This window comes from Pteropus medius, unplaced genomic scaffold, assembly GCF_902729225.1.
Source record: "Pteropus medius unplaced genomic scaffold, Ma_sr-lr_union100, whole genome shotgun sequence".
In the NCBI taxonomy this organism is placed as follows: Eukaryota; Metazoa; Chordata; class Mammalia; order Chiroptera; family Pteropodidae; genus Pteropus; species Pteropus medius.
Window position 1 is genome coordinate 12288724 of NW_024352786.1, and position 21153 is coordinate 12309876.

Here is a 21153-nt window from a genome sequence, read left to right on the forward strand (position 1 = left end):
TTTCTGGGATCCCTTTTCTGGTCCCTTGATTTACTTGTCTATTTTTTCACCAATACCATACTGTCTTATTACTGTAGCTTTATAATAAATCTTGAAGTTCGGTAGTGTCTATCCTCAAACTTTGATCTTGTCCTTCAAAACATGTTGGCTATTCTGGGTCTTTTGCCTCTTCATATAAACTTTAGAATAAGTTTGTCAACATCCATCTATAAAATAACTTTCTGTTGTTTTGATTGGGGTTGTATTGAGTCTCTAGATTGTTTGGAAAAACTGGCATTTGGCAATATTGAGTCTTCTTTTCTACATTTCCATGTATTTAGATTTGATTTCTTTCATCAGAGTTTTATAGTTTTCTTCATATAGATGCTCTCTCTATATATATTTTAGACTTATACCCAAGCATTTATTTTTTTGTTGCTAATGTAAACTTTATTATGTTTTTAATTTTAAATACCACTTGTTCATTACTGGTATATAGAAAAACAATTTTTGTATATTAAAATTTTCTCTTCTAACATTGCTATAAATGCTTATTTCATTCTAAGAGTTGTTGACTCTTTTAAAATTTCTACATGGACAGTCAAGTCATTTGCAAACAAAGACAATATTATTCCTTCCTTCCCAGTCTGTATACCTTTTATTTCCTTTTCTTGTTTACTGCATTAATATTGACTTCTGGTGTGATGTTGAAAAGTAGTGATGAGAGACATTATCTTTGCCTTGTTTTTTAAATTTATGAGAAAGCTCTGACTTTTTTCACTTTTAAGTATATGAACCATAGGTCTTTTGAAAATATTCTGTTAAGTTGAAGAAGTGCCCTTCCATTCCTAGTTTGCTGATAGTTCTTATCATGAATGAGTATTGGATTTTTCAAATGTCTTTTCTGCCTCTATTGATAAGAGCATATGATTTTTCTTCTTTAGTTTTTGATATGATGGACCACATTATATTGATTTTTGAATGCTGAACCAGCCTTGAATCTGGGAGATATTAAATTGATCATGATATATAATTCTTTTTATACATCATTGAAATTGATGTATTAATATTTTATTAAGAACTTTTGCATCTATATTAATGAGAGATACTGGTCTTTAATTTTCATTTATTATAACTTTTTTTTTTCTTGTTTCAATATTGTGATAATGTTGGCCTCATAGAATGAGTTAAGGAGTATTTCTTCTGCTCCCATCTTCCAAAAGAGATTGTAGAGAATTGATAAAATTTCTTCTTTAAACATTTGATAGAACTCATTAGTGAATCCATTTGGGCCTGGTGCTTTCTGTTTTGAGTATTAAGTATTGATTTGATGTCTTTATTCAAGATAGGCCTATTCAGATTGCCTATTTCTTTTTGTGTGAGTTTTGAAAGATTCTGTCTTTCAAGAAATTAGTCCATTTCATCTGTTATCAAATTTATGGGCATACAGTTGCTCATAATATTCCTTGGAATCTGCAATGATGTTCCCTCTTTCATTACTGATATTAGTAATTTGTGTCTTCTCTTTCATTTTGATCTAGCCTGGCTTTCTGATTCTTTTAGCATTGTGTTTTCTTTTTTCTTTCTTTCTTTTCTTAAGAGTGCTAGTTTGCAGCAAATGACATGTGCACTATGTATTATTTTTTATAATTTACATTAATTTATTTTCTATAATTTTCTACATTGTTTTGACTAGTATTAACTAAAAAATTAGAAAAACATATCCAAACAATTTTTTAATCAATGTTTTATTGTAAATTTAATTTCTTATACAATTAAATACATGCGTCAAAAATAGGTCCATAACAACTAGATATAACACAACTGTATTTAAAGAGATTTTTATTTTTATAGCAAAGCCATTAATATAAGATGATGATTTCTTAAAGGCTGAATTTACTTTATTCATTCATTTAATAGTTCTTTCTTTTCCTAATAAACATTCAGTGAATATTTGCTGTGGTTCAGGTATACGGATAGCCACTGGGGATACTGGGATAAAAGATGCATGATTTAGGCTGTGAGAAATATGTATTGAAGAGGAAACACAGACATGCTAGCATGTACCATATTGTCATGTATTTACCAAGAGTGATTTATGGATATTCATATATTAACTTAATTTCCATAGTAGCCCTGATATACGGAGATACTAGTAAATCTATGTATCTAGCTCAACAAGATATTCACAAGCCAATGTGGAAAAAATGTGTATAACTCAGTCAAAAGCAGAAACAAAGAAAACATAGCTTATAGTATATATAAGAATACTAATTCACTTGGACAAAAATAAAATTAAACAAAACAATATATCTCTCACCCCCCAGAAAAAAATAAAAATAAAAACAGATGCAAATATATAGAAAGACTTATTTTCCTAGATCAGCTTTTAATTTAGATGCCCCAAAATCAACTTTTCATGTTTATTTTCAAATGTTCCAGTTATGCCTTAAACAATCTTCCTTTGAATTCTTAACATACTAAACCTGGATAGATCATTATTGTTTTAGTCATTTATTTTAATTCAGGAAAGTTTTATTGTAACCACTATTGGGAGATAAAGATGTATAAGAGGAAAAAAATGTCCATAGCAGAGCACTAAGTTACCTTTTCCCTTATCTTTCTTTTCTAACTACATTTGGTAAAACATGGAAGTGATGTCAAATACTTTTAGTATGTGTGTTTATGTTCCTTAAAATTCATCCTGTACCCTCATAGACCCACGATGAATAAATAGAAAGCTTTATAGAACTTAACTGATGTGATGGATCCACTTGATATTTCTGTGTATTCTTCAACTTTGAATAAGAAAAAATATATATCTATATTCTATTTTTGAAAAATATGTGTATCATAATTCATAGAGAAATGAGTCTGCTTTAAATATAAAGATAATACAGATAAGTAAAATATATATTTCATATGAAAGTATAGAAAATGACATCTTATTTGTTTTGAAATGGGCCAGGACTAAGTATTCTCGTTGTTTTATTTGTTCATATGCACTAGTAACAGTGAAGTTGAAATGAAGTTGAAATCAAATAATGGAGCAGAGTGCCTCTGCAGCTTTGTTTCCTTCTTTGCCAATGAATTATAAAAAGCTGTACAGTCATACCTCAGATATATTGCAGGTAAAGTTCCAGACCAACTGCCATAAAGTGAGTATCGCAATAAAGCTATCATGATCATTTTGCTGGTGGAGAGTCTTATCTTTAGTTTTTAAAAAATTCAATATCTGTGAAGTACAATAAACTGAAACACAATAAAATGAGTTATGCCTATACATGACATAATAGTCATATGTGTCTTTTGCACATCCATAATTTTCATGTCATAAAAATGTAACTATTAAAATTACATTAATTAAATGAAATTTTTTTCTATGTAGAATAACATTATAGTGCTTAATATAAATAGATCAAACAACAGAATGAGAGATAATTAATATTTCTTTATTTTATCCAAAAAAACTTAGTTCTTTAGATACTTTGCAATTAGTAAAAATAATCTTCTGCTTTGCTTGTTTAATATTAAAACAATTGTAAAGGTTTATTATGTCTCAGACAGTTATCTAAATTCTATACTTGTATTTTTTACCACATTAACCTTATGTGATTAGTACTATCAGTATCTTCATTTTATTTTATTTTTAAATGTATTTTTATTTATTTATTATTATTATTATTATTATTATTATTATTTATACCTGCAGCACCTGGTCTTCCTAGGTGGTTTCCCATCCAAGTATTAACCAGGCCAGACCCTGGTTAGTTTCTGAGATCAGACATGGAGCTTGTTTAGAGTGATATGGCCGTAGACCATGGACTGAGGCTCCACTGGAGCACAAACCCAAGACCTTCTGCGTGTAAAGCAGACATGCTAACGCTACACTATGGAACCACTTCCAGTATCTTCATTTTAGAGTCATTGAAGTTAAAACTTTTTCTCCTCCCCTTATTCTAGTTTTAGGCACCCAGTTAATTTAATTGTCTGCTGACTATGATAATGAAGAAACCAAGCTAATCCTAAATGCAGAAAATATAATTTTATAAGTTAGACAATGAAATTATGTTAAAATCATGAAATCAAAATACATCTATTTCAAAATTCTTCCTAGTAAATACTTGACAAGTATACTGGGTTAAATAGTTTCCCTCAAATATTCATGTACACATGGATGGCATCTATGAATGGAACCTTATATAGAAATAGGAGCTTTGCACAAGTAATCAAGCTAAAAAGAGGTCATTCTGGATTACTGTGTGCCCCAATCCAATGATGGTATTCTTACAAGAAGATAAATAATTTGGAAAAATACACAGGGAGAACATAATGTGATGAAGAAGGAAGAGATTATTCTGCCACAAGCCAAAAACAAACAAACAAATCAACAACAAAATGCTAAGGATTATTAGCAACCCTCAGAAACTAAGAGAGAGGCATGGACAGATTTTCCTCTTAAGCCCCCAAGAAGGAACCAACCCTGATAAAACTCTGATTTTGAATTTCTAGCCACCAGAACTGTGAGAGGATAAATTTCTATTGTTTAAAGCAACCAAATTTGTGGTCATTTGTTATGGCAACCACAGAAGGAGTCTAACCCACTGTGTAACTTTTAAATTGAAGAAGCTGAATTTTCTCCATTTGTCCCTACAACGGATCTCTAGTCTAGTTCTTTCCTTGTCCATAGACAGTATCTTAACCATGTTCTTCTTAAAAATACAAATGCCCATATTTCCATTAATTAAAGCTCAACCTGGGCCATTGTAAGAATAAAGTACTTAAAGTTTAACAACAGTGAATTTTCTCCCCTCTGCCACCTTAAATCTGCTGCACACTTCATGTGTTAATTAGACATCCCACTCATTTCATCCTCCACTCCCTGCTGGGAAGCTACAAATGCATTTCTTCAAACCGCAATGATATCTCCTCTGGCTGGAATTTTATGACTCCATCATTAAAATCTTTGGCTTCCTGTGGTCCCTGCAATGCTGGATCAATTTATAACTTCTGACAGGACTCTTGGGTAGATATTATTTTAAGAAAGCTGCAACCAGCTTCCTTCTGCATGGCCCACTTTTGATCCATTGAATATCAGCTTTTCAAACTGCCATTGTATATGGAAACATAGGTCATACCTAGTGACCCCTGTGACTCTCTGATCTCCTGCCATCCTGAACTAATAAACATCTAGCCACAGCCCCTCACAGAGTTCTCATGCTGCCCAAACTTAGTATGTTACACATCAACTTCTCTGAGTGATCATTTTGAAACTCGTCTTGTCCTTTTGCTTAAATAGTGCACAAAGTACGGACAAGTCTCCCTAAAGATATAGTTTCTCCTTGACTTTTCTAAATTATTATAGGTGAGTGATTTTTAAATGCTGATAGAATCAGTACTATAACTTCTTAACATGTCATGCACAGGTAATGCAGTACCATACTTTAGAATCTGGAGTACTTGTTGGCTATTGGATTAATTTCTGCACCCAGGACCTCTGCAGAAACTCTGAGAAAACATAAAAATATCACATTAAGTATTAGAATATATAAAGCTTCTAAGGTATCATCTTCTTTGCCTTGTTCCCCTCTAATGTACAACCATAATAAAAATAATAATAATAATAATAGGTTGTTTTCTAGTTTGAAATTCTCATCAAACTGCAAGTTTTTATGCATTTGTAGCATAATTTAACTAAAAGCTTATCATAAAAATATATAATCTTGACTCCGCTCTCTTTACCTCTGGCATATGGGTAATCAGAAAGTTGAGTAGTTGTATATGTAGGTGAGGGTGTTATGTTTTGTTCTTCTCTAAAATGATTAAAATTGATTACTACTTCTTGTAATAGCCTGGTTACAAAGGTTTTGTAAACTTTGAGGGGTTATTAATTGCATAGCATTTTATTGTCCTCTTCAAGCATATTTAAAATCAAATTATATATGCCCTTGCGTATTCCTTTGATGGTAAGTTAAGGGTAGAGCCTAGAGCACAGAAAGCAAACAATAATTCATTACTCAATGTCAAGAGCCCAGAGAGACAATGAAGTTCTCCTTCTTCCAGAATAAAAAGAGTCTGTGAAGATTCAAATGGAATTAGGGACCTATTAGATTAATCAAAGTTGTTAGCTAATAAAACAATAAATCTAGAGAGGCTCTTTTCTGGATCTCGCATGGTGGATGGAGAGGAAATGCTGACTTGAATGCCACATAAAATATCTTTTAAAATTAACAAACTCATTGAAATTTAGGTTCTTGTAATAAAGCATGCTTTCAAAATCCTGTAGGGTTTTACTAGATTCTCTGGTGTAAGTAAACATCATATACTATTGACTAGACACCAAACTCCAAAACAGCAAGGTACTGTCTGATGTGTCACATTCCTGCCCCTCACTAACTACATGTCCTCTCTCCAAAACAAAACTTGTGATACCAAAAAAAATCCCAAATATAGAGAGATATATATATATATATATATATATATATATATATATATACACACACACACACACACACACATATATATACACACACACATACATATAAATATAATTAAAATAATAGTTTAACAATATATTAATATGCAATATAATTAAATAAATATATGATATTAAATACATATATTAATATTTCATATTAATGTAATTATAAATATATTGTATTTAATGTATTTTTCACATATATTTTCACACATATATATATGAAGATGGCTACATGATTTGTATTTTGGTTATTGTGATAATCACACTAGTAATAATAACTAAAACTTATTGAATCCTTTATTCTGGGCTGGAATAAAGGAAAAGTTAGGTGAATGTGGACTCATTCTCTATTTTTGATAACCAAGATGTCTACTAAGTAATGGGTGAGGAGCATATACAGCATGAATATGCTGGATAAAGAGATGATTTACATCCAGCGGTCCCCAACCATTTTGGCACCAGAGACCGGTGCTCCAATGAGAATCTAATGCCTGATGATCAGAGGTGGAGCTGAGGTGGCAATGCTAGCTGTGGGGAGCAGCTGCAAAGACTAAGCTTCGCTCTCTCACTCCTACTGTGTGGCCCAGTTTCTAACAGGCCACTGACCAGTACTGGTCCATGACCTGGGGGTTGGAGACCCCTGTGTTAAGGGATGGAGCAGGACAGCAGGCGAATTCATCATGCTACTCAGAACAGCATGCAATTAAAACATTAATTATTTTTGGAATTTTCCATTTAATATTTTTGCACCATGGTTTACCAAAGGTAACTGAAACTATGAAAAACAAAATCACAGATTGGAGAGACTATTGTACTATTTCCATATTATCATTAGGGAAACTGGGGCTCATAGGGGATATATTTCTTGCCCAAGTTCAAACAGTTCATAAGGAATAGGGCCAAGATTTGAATTTTACAACATTGACCTCAGAGTTGATGCTCTTACCAATTATATTATACTGCCTTTCTGGAAACATTGCATTACATTTACAAAACAAAAATTAAATTCCATAAATCTAAGCCATTTAAGCATTTGAATATGTAAGACAAATTCCTTAGTTTGTATATTTCTATATGGACTATTTAAGACTACTGAATTTTTCTTATATGAAGACAAGAAGTTTATCCTTGATATAGATATATTTTTATGTAAGAGATGTTAGTGCTTTTTAAATAACAGATGGAAGTACAAACAGCAGAAGAACTTAAGCATTGAAAGACATCTTTAAAAATATATGGCCATTTTACAGCAGATTGCATATAGAGTTATATTCATGGAAAAAATTGTCTTAGGTTTAATAAATCTACAAGGAAATATGACAGTAGATAGTTCTTTTGAATTCAAAGTAGCCCCTAAGTTATGTGAATGCCCTGAAGAAAAATAGAATTAATTATATTGTATAATTAGCCTGTTCTGTTTTCCCGATACAGCTAAGAAAAATTTCTCTTGCCTGTGTATAAATGCACTCAGAGCTATAGGTCAGAACTGCAGGCCTTTATATTTCTTTTTTGGAGGGAGGCACCACATTTGAGCAGAAATGGATTTTAGAGACATAGATTCTCATGTTTGTCATGCTTCTGACAGTTTCACTAAATTTTCTAGACTCCAGTTTCTCCATCTGGACAACAAAAGCAATGAACTGTTTCACTTCTATGTCCCCTTCCAATTTAAATATTCCAAAGTCAACTCAATGTTTGAGATAATGAAAAGACATAGAAAAGTGTATTTTCAAAGTACATAAGAATGCTGGCTATACCTAGTTGTGTGTGGATGATATTTTATATCCTCAGTTCCTCAAAGCTCATGAACAGAGGAAGACATAGAAATTAATCACTCCAATAAAATTGTATGAACTTGGTGTTATTTGTTTGTTTGTTTGTTTGCTTTATGCCTCTTTTGGCAGATTTTAAGAATAGGGGTGGTACTTAAAAACATGTTCTAATATTAAATAGAAATGATAGGTGACTTTATAAAATGCAAACTGGGGTTAGTTTATTGTTTACCTAAAATATATCATATACATGAAAGTATTTAGTATCATGTCATGATGATACAATCATTGCTCTAGTTCACAATATTATTTTAATTTTAACACTTGGATAAAGTGTGAAGTTGTTTGTAGATGCCTAGGGACATGATGAATGAAGACAAAAATTTTCCAGATTACAGTAAAAGAAACATGTTCCAATTTTATATAGTCATGTTTTCTGTGTATCAATAACCAATAACATATTTTCTAAACATATGCTTTAAGTGTTTAATTTATATCACAATTGGGAATATTGAAGGAGGACACATTTTAAATAATACATCCAGACAAATTTATAAATCCCAGCCACATCATATGGTTGTATTCCTCGTGAATGGGGAATTCAAGAGCATTGTACAGTGCTCAGCCTGTGCAGTCATACCCGGTATCATTAAACATATATGAGGCTTTAAAAATAATTTTTTTTGAAAATATTTTCTGGATATGTCAGCTGATAGCAGGCTAAAATCTGAATACATAAAGGAAAAGTAAGATATGTGGGGAAATAGTTATTGAGAATGTTTCTCAACAATGACAGGTTAGTGAGTGGGAAAAAAAGATTAATTAAAATTAATTCTTTTTCGGTTTCTTCACAATTTTAAATTTGTTAAATTTAAACATTTTGATAATCATATATATTTATTATAAATATAAAGAATTAAAACACAGAAGTTAAGTATCTTGTCTAAGGTCATACATACAACCACTGACGTGGTAATGATTGTGTTAAAACAGCAGAGCTGGAATTCAAACCTTTTCTTCTAATTTCAAGCTCCGTTACTTCACCTTTCCGTGCTTTCTGTAGTGAAAGAATTACTAATCTTTTTAGAATTGGTTAGAGTATCTTATTCTAATCCTGCTTCACCTTTCTCATGGAGAGATTCATCATCATCATCATCATCATCACCATCAGAAGGCTTTTGAAATGATTATATGTGCTAATTATGTAAAAACCTTAAAGTAGTGCCTAATTTGGTTGTAAATATTATTATTTTATTACTACTATTTTATATATATTATCTTTGGTTAAAGACTTTTTTTATTAGCTCAGTGTACAACAGTTTATAGCAAATTTCAAACTACCTCTCAATAAACATAAAACACACTTTCAATACTTGTCTCTAGAAGATAGCAAAAGTTCCCCACCCCCACCCCCATCGATTTGGGAACAGAACAGTTAGAATATAAGCAAAATTATTTTTCCTAAATTACATAAAGCTTAATAAAATTATGTTATTCAGTAGTGAAAAACATCAATAGTTTCACTTTTATTTTTCAGTAACTTTGAATTTAAGAAAACCGTAAGTACAAAACATGTTTTAATTCACAACATGCTTTAATTCAAAAATAGTCAATATACAAAAATCAAATTGAACACTAACACATGGATGAAGCCCATTTTCAGATCCGCCTAAGGGGGAATATAAAAAACAAAACACCTACTGACTCAGAAAATAATTATTTGTATAACAACAAAAAAGAATAAAGAAACGTATTGACTAAAATTTGGGTGTAAACTTGTTTCTCTTTCATTTTCTAAAGGGCTTCAGAAGGATTCACTAATCTGCACTCATAGTAGAAGAAAAGAAAAAGAAATTTTATAAAATTATAAGATAATCCCTTGGCACATATATTATAGAATACCACTGTCCAATAAAACTATCTATAATGATGGAGATGTTCAATGGATGTTCTGTCTAACAACATGTGGCTACTGAGCACTTAAAAGAGGGCTAGTGTTACTAAGAAAATAATATTTTATATAAAATAAGTTAATTAATTTTTATTTAGATTTAATGAGTCTTGTGTAGCTGACAGCTGCTGTATTGGGCAGTGTAGTTTAGAAATAGGAAGTTATTTCATATTTTGTCCTAAGAACTGGGATACACAGCATTGGCAAAGAGTGATGGCCATTCCACTATGAACACTGCAGCAAGCATATTTAATCCAGTGCTGCTGTTTAGGAAGTAGGAAAATGTTTGGCTAGACTCTAAGTTGAGTGAGGGTTGGTACGAAACCTCTCAGCAATTATTCTGCAATTGCTTACATAGTGCCTGACATAGAGCTGAAAAGTAAAAATATTTTTGAATTCAGAATAAACAGTGGAGACAAATATTAATTAAATAAATGATAAAATAATTTATCTTAAATAAGAAAATTGTCTTTGACAAAAGAAGAAAAAAATCACTTTAATACATATTTTTTCCTATGGAAAAAGAATCTTCTTATCAGAGTCAGATAGTTTAAGATAGAGAAAAGAAAAGATGAATATAGCATGGAAAACATGATAGAGGTTAGCTGAATAGGTAGTATCTAGTGAGAAATTTCCAGCAGGAAAGGGGTAGCCAGAAGATTTGGACGAGGAATGTTGGCATTAATAAGAAAAAAGTAATGATATAATGTGTGTGTTTATGACACTTTTTATCCTGAAATTCACCCAAATGAGTCTAAATATTGAATGTGTGTGTGCATATGAGTCTTCTCCATGTATTACTTTTTTATTTTTTTCATGCCTACAGGTTTGACCTGTTGCTCTTTACTAGATTCATGGGAGATGGTATGTTCTTCATGTGTGCACACATGCACATACACACACACACACACACACACACACACCTATAAAAGCAGAAGGAGATTTAAAGAAGGACAAAGAAAGAGGGCAAAGTATATATATAAAGTATATACTAGATAGAATATTTTGATACAGTAAAGCATTATAGATATCAACATCAAGCCTGGCCACTGTGGCAGTAAATATTTTTTTCCTAAAACATCCAATGTCCTTTCTTATGTCAGGTCTAAATTCCACTGTGCTGGTATTCATAGTCACTAGTTTGGTGTTGTTGCTGCCTTCTAGTTTTGTGATTGAATATATTAGATTATATGTATATACATATGTATTTTATCATATGCATATGTGTATTTTATCATATGTTATATCTGTCTTCTAGTTTCATGATAGAATATATATTTTTAAGAAATTTTAAGAAAAAAAATTACTGCCCCAGAGTTCAGGCTCAGTGATGATCATCTGAAACAGAGAGACCCTCTAGTTTACCTTTTGGTTTTATGTCTATGATGCATTTATGTCACATACCTCATCTTTGAAAGTAAACAGAGGACCTATTTTACCTCATAATTAAAGCAATGCCCACTTATTTTTACATGAAGAACAAGGGAAAAAAACTAATTGCAATCTATTTAAGATCTGGTGCTAAATGATTTGTGAGTTCTATAAATCTAAACATTTACTCTGGAGATTAAAATCTTCTCTTTTATTTAGGTCCACAGAGATGTTATCTGTTATGTAATTGCCCTTTTCAGAACATGGAAGATGTTAGAATAAGATTCTATATGACACAAATGAAATTTCATTGCATTGCACTCTACTGTCTAGTATGTATTCATGAGTTCATTATCTTCAGAGTATTTTTCATATCCGTGTAATGTTCTCTGCAATATTTTCTTTATTAATTTGGAAATAAAAAAATCTGAGGGCTTTCATCAGATACACCTATTTTTAGACACAAATTTTATAGAAGTTAAGAAAAGCAATTTATTCTGTTCAGGACAAAATTGGGTCATTAGATATTTCCAATTATTTTATATATGGTTGACATTTTATTTATTTAAAAAAATCACCTCTTCTATAAGTAAGCATACACTTTCTTTACCACTCATCAATATATATGAAAGGCATGAATCATGACAAATATAATTTCATTTTTTGCTCCTCTCACAGAGTACACTTCTAATCCTTCTGTTTGTTGCCCTTGCCCCAGTTCTTTTTCCTGGCATGTAAAATGTATGTCTCTCTGACCTTGTTACCCCTTCTTCCTCAGCCTAATCTTATTAAAAGCACTTAGCTGTCTCCAGTGGACATACCTTTTCAGTTTTCTTTCACATTTTTTAAAATCTGTGCCTGGATGTCCATTCGACCTTATTCTAACCTACTTAGACACATCCTGCTGTGTGAAATTTCCCTATTATTCACCCACCAACAGCTTCAATGATTTCTTCTAACCCTGTGTCATAGACACATATATATGGTTGTCTCTCTCCTTCAGCACCTAGAAGATCCTTGATGGCCTTATTCTATGTCCCAAGCCTGATAGAAAGACTTGTACATAATATAAACCTAATAAATATTGTGAAAGAATGAAGGATATGGATATATTTCTATCATAAAACTAGTTGGAAGATTTTACTAAATGCTACTAAACTAGTATCGATCCCTGCCTGGCCCCAGAAAAGAGTAAAAAAAAAGCTCATCAGTTCGTGTATATTTGGAAAAAGCTACTTGGTCCTGTGGGATTGGCTGACTTTTAAGAGAGAAAAATATCTATATGGCAGACAAATGAATATTCATGGTATACACGGGAAGAGATGAATATGCATTCAGCATCAAACCTAACTTGCCTGAACATGCATTTGAAGATGACTTGTATTTACATAATCATCCCTATAGTGTGTGGAGAACATATGACATACTTTTTACATATGCAGAGTTATATCTAACCTACTTGGAAAAAAATTTAAACATTAAACAACAGTGGCAATGTGAATGTGAAAAAAAATCTTAAAACAGAAGAAAACTGATCAATTGATTCTATACATTCTGCAATTGTATTATCTAAACAATTTTAAATTTGTGATGTCTACTCTTGACAGGAAGTCTTGTGTGTCCTTGCTGAGCCGTGATGCTTATTATTAATATTTAACTTTTTTCTTATTCTCTCCAACACAAAGGAAATTTCAGAATGTTCTGTATCTTTTCTTTAAAGGAGGTGAGAAGTTTGAAATTGCAGTTTTTCCACATCCTCCTACACAGCCGCACAATGGAAATCATTTGCCATTCCTCTGTCCTACACTTAACTTTACCATGAATAGAAAAATATAACAATCTTCCACTGCTCTCTAAGCATCTGTTCTTTTGTGAGTTTCTTACTACCTTCAAGTAAGTCAGTATTTTAGGAAATGCTGTTTCTGTTCATAAGTGTGCCCCTCTGCAGGGGAAAAGACTGTATCCAAAGAGAAAATGAACCACAAAGGTGTAGTGTTTTTGTTTGTTTGTTTGTTTGTTTGTTTTGGCATTTCAACAGCAATATTTTCATTGCTTTTGAGGGTTTTCCTAGAGCAGACATCCCATTGCACAACTGTTTCATTTTGGCATTTTAGAAAGCTGCAGTTAAAATGTTTTTTTTTTCAAATTAAAGACAAATGAAATGCCCAGTGTGATTAAAGATGAAGGAGCACAGGCTTTAGAGGGACAGGGTCCATTGCTTTTCTTTCCCATGTGTATGATCTTTAATTAGCAGTTACTTTTGACCCCTCAGTTTCCAGAGATCCTTTTGAAATCCTGATCAGTGGGGCCTCATGTATCAGGAAAACCAGAGCTCAGCCCTTCAGGAGTCTCAACAAGACTGGCCTAATTAAGATAGTTGTGCAGAGCTGGAAGCTGACACAAAATTCTGGAGTAATCCTGATGGTCCTAAAACAAGGGGAATGCAGTTCCAAACACTGAAGAGAAGTATACAGGGTTTCCCCTATTCTGCAGGTTTAATAAACTCAGGAGACAGGCACTCACTGCAGAGAACTGCACACCTGGTCAAAGGTTTCTTGCAATTTCTTAAGGGTTTCACCAAGGCCATTATTGACCAGTGAGAGATCAGAGTAGCGAGTGTACTGGCAGTTCAGAGTCCTTCTGTAGCTGCTGCGGGGCTTCCATGAGTGCCCTGGTCAGGAGGTGCTATAAACACAGGAAAGGTGAAAGTTCTGCCATGTGAGCAATCTCCAGCAGCTGGGGCTCCAGGTCAAGGATGGCGATCCTGTCCTGATGATGAATCTGGTGCACTGTTTCAAATTGGGTGTTAAACATGTTGCCCAGGGAGTTGCCAAACTCCAAGAACTCGTTGGCCGAGTCGTCCTGATCACCTCCTCCTCGGAGATGAGGTGGTGCTCCTTCTGGTCCGTCTCAGTCTTTTTGAGCAGCAGTGTTGTATATGGGGCAGGGGACGCAAACTTCTCTGGGTCCAGGCTCAGAAAGGGATTCTTAATGTGGCTGCGACACTCCACTGACTCGAGTTAGCACTAGCATCTTTCTCTTGAATGCAAGGAGTAGAATTACTTCTTCCTAGAATACAACACACAAATAGTCAAAAATTTGACTGTGCTTGACCAGACACTTGTCATTATGCTCTTTCCAAAGGGACTGCTGCTCAGAGCTTAGCCTGGAGCAGACTGAACCACACTTGCCACTCACATTCCCACAGCTCTGGGAGAAGGGATCAATCCTGCTGACTCCTTTAAAGTCTTCCACCTACCTTTGCCACCAGTTACTGTCATCTTTGTTGATGATCTGGGGATAATGTCCCCAGTAACAAACTTCAGTCCCGCCGGCTCCTTGCAAGGAATCAGATTGTCCTTTTTGGGGATCATAGTCAAACTGTGCCCTCATGAACATCTGTAGTGCAGGAAGATTTGTGCTGGGAATTACCTTTAATGAGATCATTCCTTTGGTTTCTTTCATCGCCTTCTGCAGCTGATCTACCTACCAAGTGACTCGTCACATTTGTGCCATTGATTTTTAGTCTGTAGATCATGCCACCACGAAGAATTCTTGCCACCATACAGGACTGCTTTTCATTCAGCTTCAGATGATTCCCACAGGCTTTTTTGTGACTTTCTCCAACTGCATGAGTTACCCCTTAGCCTGGGCAGGGCTACCTGGGGGCAGCAGACCCATTGATATATGTGTCCTCAGTCATGGCATTCAAGTGGCTGAGCTTCTGCAGCAAGAGCTCCAGGTAAAGATCAGAGAACGCCTTTGGTGTGCTGCCCCTGCCCTCACCCTCCCTTACCTTGAGCATGATCTTGCCGGAGCCCTGACTTGGTGGCCTTGACAAGAGACAAGGGTCAGACAGAAGCTGGATGGGGAGAGCTTGAGGCTTGCAGGGCAGGCACCAAGTTTTTATAATGTGTGGCATCTGTGGAATGACAGGTTCCACACAATTGAAACAACACTTAATTTTAAATTCCTTTGAAAGAGAAATGTTTACAATATTATTGTAGATGAAAACAAATCAGAACTTAGACATATTTATAAAACTTCAATGGAGGGTAATTTAAATAAAGGAATGTTGTTTTATATATTGAAATTTATTGTATACTATTATATCCTCAGAAAATAATAAAAGATGAGTGAAAATATTGTGTTGCTGGAATGCTCAGTGTGGTGTTATTTTACTACTTCAAAAATTTTAGAACCATCAAGTATAAATAGGTAAGTGGTTAAATAAATGATTACACATGTTTAAAGTACCATGAAGGTGTGCTGGTTAATAAGAGTACATATTCTGGAACCACACTACTTGGGGAGAATCCTAGTTTTGCTACTTTCTAAGTAGGAGATTTCCAATAAATTATGTTTTCACTCCATGACTCACTTCTCTAAAATGAAGAGCAGCAACAGTAATAGTATCTACCTTTATAGTTGGTTGTTAGCATTAAATAGGTTAACATAGTTATTTTTAGGAATAACACCTAGCATGCACTATACATAATAAACACTGCATCACTGTTAACTTTAGTTACATAGCCAAAAACATCAATTTTGTAGAAAACATAGTAACATGGAAAGTTTTCCTGAGAAAAGTGAATTCATATTATTTGCCCAGATCTTTAACTGCACAATCGCCTTTACAGATCTACCTCTCTTTTTTTATTTCAAAAACGAAAACATAATTAATGAAAAATATTTAACATATTGTTTTTGATAATATTATTTATAAATGGAGATGATAGATAAAAATTAGGTATGGAAGATGAAGAAATTCAATAATGTTGGTTTGTGATCATAGAGTGAATTTAAATACAAGTTAACTTATATTTACTTATATAAATATGTAAACTTTAAATATAAGAGATAAAGTCACATTCTGAAAATGTGGAGGGAGACCACATGATCTTAATTTCAGAGCTATCTGTATCAGAGATCTAATGTTACTAAAGCAATCCTCTATTCTAGTGGTTTGATGTACTACCTAGAAAATTGAGGAAAATCTTTTCTCTGAACAGTTTAGTAGGCTATCAACTACCCATAGATTTAAAGAATGAAGGCCACAGTATAACAAAAAGCAAACACCAAAACATTTAAAAGCCTTTAACTAGTGATTGGTATTATCATTATTTCTCGAATTCAGAGTTTCAAAATTCAAGCAGTTCATAAAATGTCATCATTCATAAAGCAAATGGTATACAGATGACATGTATATAAATGATGAGTAACCTTTTGAAGTCTCATGTGTTAGTATTACTACAGAGTCAACCAGTCTCACCTTTCCCTGAGCATGACTATTATAAGCTATAGTTTTGTTATTCAAATTTTGCACATTTTACATTCTTATACAATTTTTGGAGGCATTGTACATAAGTAAAGAAGCTTAATTATTTTCAAAAATTAAAGCAGTAGAAGCCACACAGTATTCCATAATAAACTTAGTTTTCAGTCTTTGGATCCTGAGATTAAAAAAACAAACAAAAAAACAAACAAAACAATAGCTAAGCATGACATCCTCTAGCTGGTCTTTAATATTTTCTGCAGAATTCCCAGCTGATTGGTTTCTTCTAGTTGAAAGTTGCTCCAAAAATTTTAATTTATTTTTAAAAATATTTCTAAATGCAAACTTTCTCTTCTGAATCACATTCTAACTTTTTCCTCTGAATCATTTTATAAATCATTGATAAAGTAATTTTCCTCATACGCAAACATAATCAATCTGACTTTTTTTTTACTGTCTACTTGTTTAAACCTCCAGCATATATGTCCTGGGAACTTTGTATTCGCTTTCTGTGGTTTATTTTTCTCCACACAGTTGTCTTGATCTAAAATAGAATATTTTTTACTTCTTAGTTATATTGATTCACTCTTAAAAATAAAAGGATCAGTGAAGTAGGGTTTTTTGTGTTTTTTTTTTTCATTTGTTTGCAAAATCCCTTTTATTCACTACCTTATTTCCATTGCCTCGTATGGTAATTGACAGATATTACACATGTTGAATAAAAAATGGATCTTAGCAGGTGGGTTAACTTAATAGTTAAAAATACGTTGCCTAGATTCAAAGTGCCTATATTCCTCTATATTCCTCTCTCTCTCTCTTTTCCTCCCTCCTTTTCTCTATGCCATTTATTGCCTGTAGTAATCAACTTACACCTGTTTTCCTTTCTTTTTTAAAATTTTATTTTTAAATTATATATGACATACAATATTCTATTAATTTCAGGTGTACGACAAAGTGATTAAGCATTTATATATCTTACAAAGTGATCATCACGATAAGTCTAGCACTCATCTGGCACTAAACAAAGTTAGTACAATATTATTTACTATATTCCCAATGTTGTACTTTATATTCTCATTACTAATTTTGTAACTGGTCATTTATAGTTCCAAATCCCCTTCACCTTTTTCATCCATCCCCTCTCCCATCTAACAACCATTAATTTATTCTCTGGATCTATGAGTTTGTTTCTATTTTGTTTTGTTTATTCATTTATTTTAACTTTTAGATTCCACATATAAGAGAAATCATATAGTATTTGTTTTACTGTCTGACCTTTTTACTTAATATAATACTCTCTAGGTCCATCCACGCTGTTGCAAATGTTTAGACTTCTTTTCTGTGCCTTATTTTTCTATATTATAAAATGCCACAGATAATGGATGTGAAAATTAATGAGATAATACATTTAAATCACCTAAAACTTAAACCTAATTATTTTGACTATTGACATGTTTTTTATTGTTTTTTTTTTGTAAGTGGATTTAACACCACTCTATTTCTACATATTTTCCTTCTCTCAAGAAGGACCAGAGGAAAACATTTTCGACATAAGAAAGATTCTCTATGCCTTTTTTATTAATAATGCTATTTCTCATTATAGAATATTGGTTGTTATGGTGACAGGAAGGAAGACAGAATTAGATAGGTTTTGAAGAAGATATGATCATGATAGTCATGGTTAACTTTAAAGTTTTAGTGATAGCTTTCTCTTTGAGATAGCCTTCACTAGGATTTGATTTGCTACTAATTTGACACCAGTAAATACAAAATTGTCAGAATCTCTTAATATTTTTGAACTGGACTTGTTTTTCTCTTCTTTACCCTAAGACTCTAAGTGGCCAGAGAAATAGATGAAGAGTCTTGGTTCCGGTACTAGTTTCTAGAGGCCAATAAGATTATATCAAAATACAAGAGAGTCAAATGAGATCAATGCCATCCAGAGCTTGTTCTTTTTACAATTTACTTTGCAATGTATGGGTTGGACCCTGTGAGCCAATTATCTTGTTATTACCCTGCACGGGCTTGTGCATATATAGACATAAGAAACCCCTGAACTGCTTACAGAGGTATTCATAGCCACCTAGAAGCTGTTGAGGTCTTCATAAGAGAGTTCAGGTTGTCTGCTGAATTAACTCTTGATATTTTGCAGTGTGGGAATCTTCATGAATATAAATGGGACAGGAGGGAACAATCACAGGGAAGCTAAGGGAATGTTACTTAAATAAAGCCTCATCAATGGAACGAAATATCATATAAAAAAATTTTAAGCCTGGTTAGTACCTGGATGGGAGACCACCTAGGAAGACCAGGTGCTGTAGGCGTAAAAATAAATAAATAAATAGATAGATAGATAGATAGATAGATAGATAGATAGATGATAAATAATTGTAAACTGACAAGGTCCTTGCAATTTGTGAGGTCAACCAAGGATTGCCTCGCCTAAAAAAAAAAAGTTTTAAAAAATTAAGAATGTGAGGATAGTTGTGCTTTTTAAAATGTATTGTAAACAAAAGTTGTAGCAGCCATGAGAATTAGGGACCCAAAGGAAAAGGTGGAATAAATGGTCAGACATGGTTTCTTTTTCCTGAGTGTTTGTGTTATATCTTGAATTCTTTCAGAGAACAATTTTCTTCTATGGATTAGAGACTATACTGAAAATGTTACAGGTTAATGAATATTTAAAAAAATCAGTATTTAAAATTTTTTATATTTACAAAAGGTTATGTTGAAACAGTTGCCATTTTCATAATCTAGAGCATTAGGTTAGAAATTTACCATCTTAAGATCCTTCCTGTCCAAATGTGTTAAAAAATAATCAATTTGAGAAAATAAAAAGCCTCCCCAAATCAAGTAAGTTGTTTTGTTAAAAATATTTAAATCAACCAAAAGGGTAAAAATGATAAACTATCATTCAGTTTTATCAGAAAACAGGGAGTTTTAACATATGAAGTTGGGATTACAATTTAGGCTCTCTTCATATAATTGAGCTTGACTAAGTTCCTTACTTTCATATTTTCTGATTTGATAACCATATTGTGAATGATTAATATTTTTTTGGTAAGTAAATTAGGCAATTTCAAGGCAATAATTATACTTCTAAAATGTGGGGCTGAGTTTAGTTTTTTTCATAGTGGCATGCAATTAACAAATAATATAAAATTAGAATGATATTTATATTGCGTTTTAGTCACACAGGTGCTGATATATGTATTAAAATTGCAATGGAATATATCTCTTAGCTCTGCTGCATATTGCCAGGTTTTACTTATATGTGACTGTGGTATTTATTTTTATAGAAAATTTTGGGGCCATTTCCAAGAAAAATGATGAAGATTCAAGAGTGTTGATAAATATGAAAGGAAATATATGTACATATTATTTATATGATGGAATTTTACCTCAGCTGAGATGAAATCATTAAGGGACAGTTCAGATCTTGTCCTACATAATTTGAATATGATGACCCTAAACAAATTTGTGATGCAGACAAGGGCAGGTTCTTGTAAACCTTTTAACTTAAATCACCCATGTGAAGTTCTGTTTACTTGAAATGTCTGGCATGTTTTCTTCGATGACACTTCATAAATAATTTGTCTATGTTCTCCAACATAGACAAATATAGTTATATCTTACCTTAATGTCTCTGAGACTTTGGGTTTTTGATATATATTTGAGTACTTGCAGCCTGATTAGGGCACCGTTATCAGGGTGTTTGGTCTAAACCACTGCATAGTTTTAGTACATTGTGGATGACATAAGTCCTCTGTGGCTTTCATTTTCTTTATCTTCTTGTTTTATAACTAGTATTCCCTTAGGTACAAAAACTTTCATTTTGTGTATTTTTATTCTTTACATAAACATATCATTTCATAACTATTAGGGTTCTGTGCTTCCAGAGAGACAGTTATTGGGAGATATAAGCAAAGTATAAGACTTTGCCTAAAACACCTGAGTACTATTAGGTGTTACTTTTGGCAGGGGGTGGGAGAATGGAGAAAAGTATCTTTTAATGTGAAATGGTGAAGACAAACACTAGCTCCCAAAGGCTAAATTATGATTTTAGAATTTTTACTTTGGATTCTCCTTTGAGTACTCCTGAGTGTATTAAGAAAAATTAAAACAATAGATGTCAGTTATATATTGCCTGATTAAATATAATAGGATGTAAAGTATATAAATAAATAGATTTAACATATAATGTATTTCATTTAGGGTGTTAGTATATAAACCTCATGTTACTATTCATAAAACTTTCAAGATATATACTTTAGTGCATCTTTTTGGAAAAATAACCAGATATTTGAATCATATCAATAGTCCT

At 32.6% G+C, this 21153-nt stretch overlaps 1 pseudogene; it reads right to left on the reverse strand.

The window, feature by feature from the left end:
- Window positions 1-14049: 14049 nt before the first annotated feature.
- On the reverse strand, window positions 14050-15476 carry LOC120591176 (55 kDa erythrocyte membrane protein-like; annotated as a pseudogene).
- Window positions 15477-21153: the final 5677 nt, after the last annotated feature.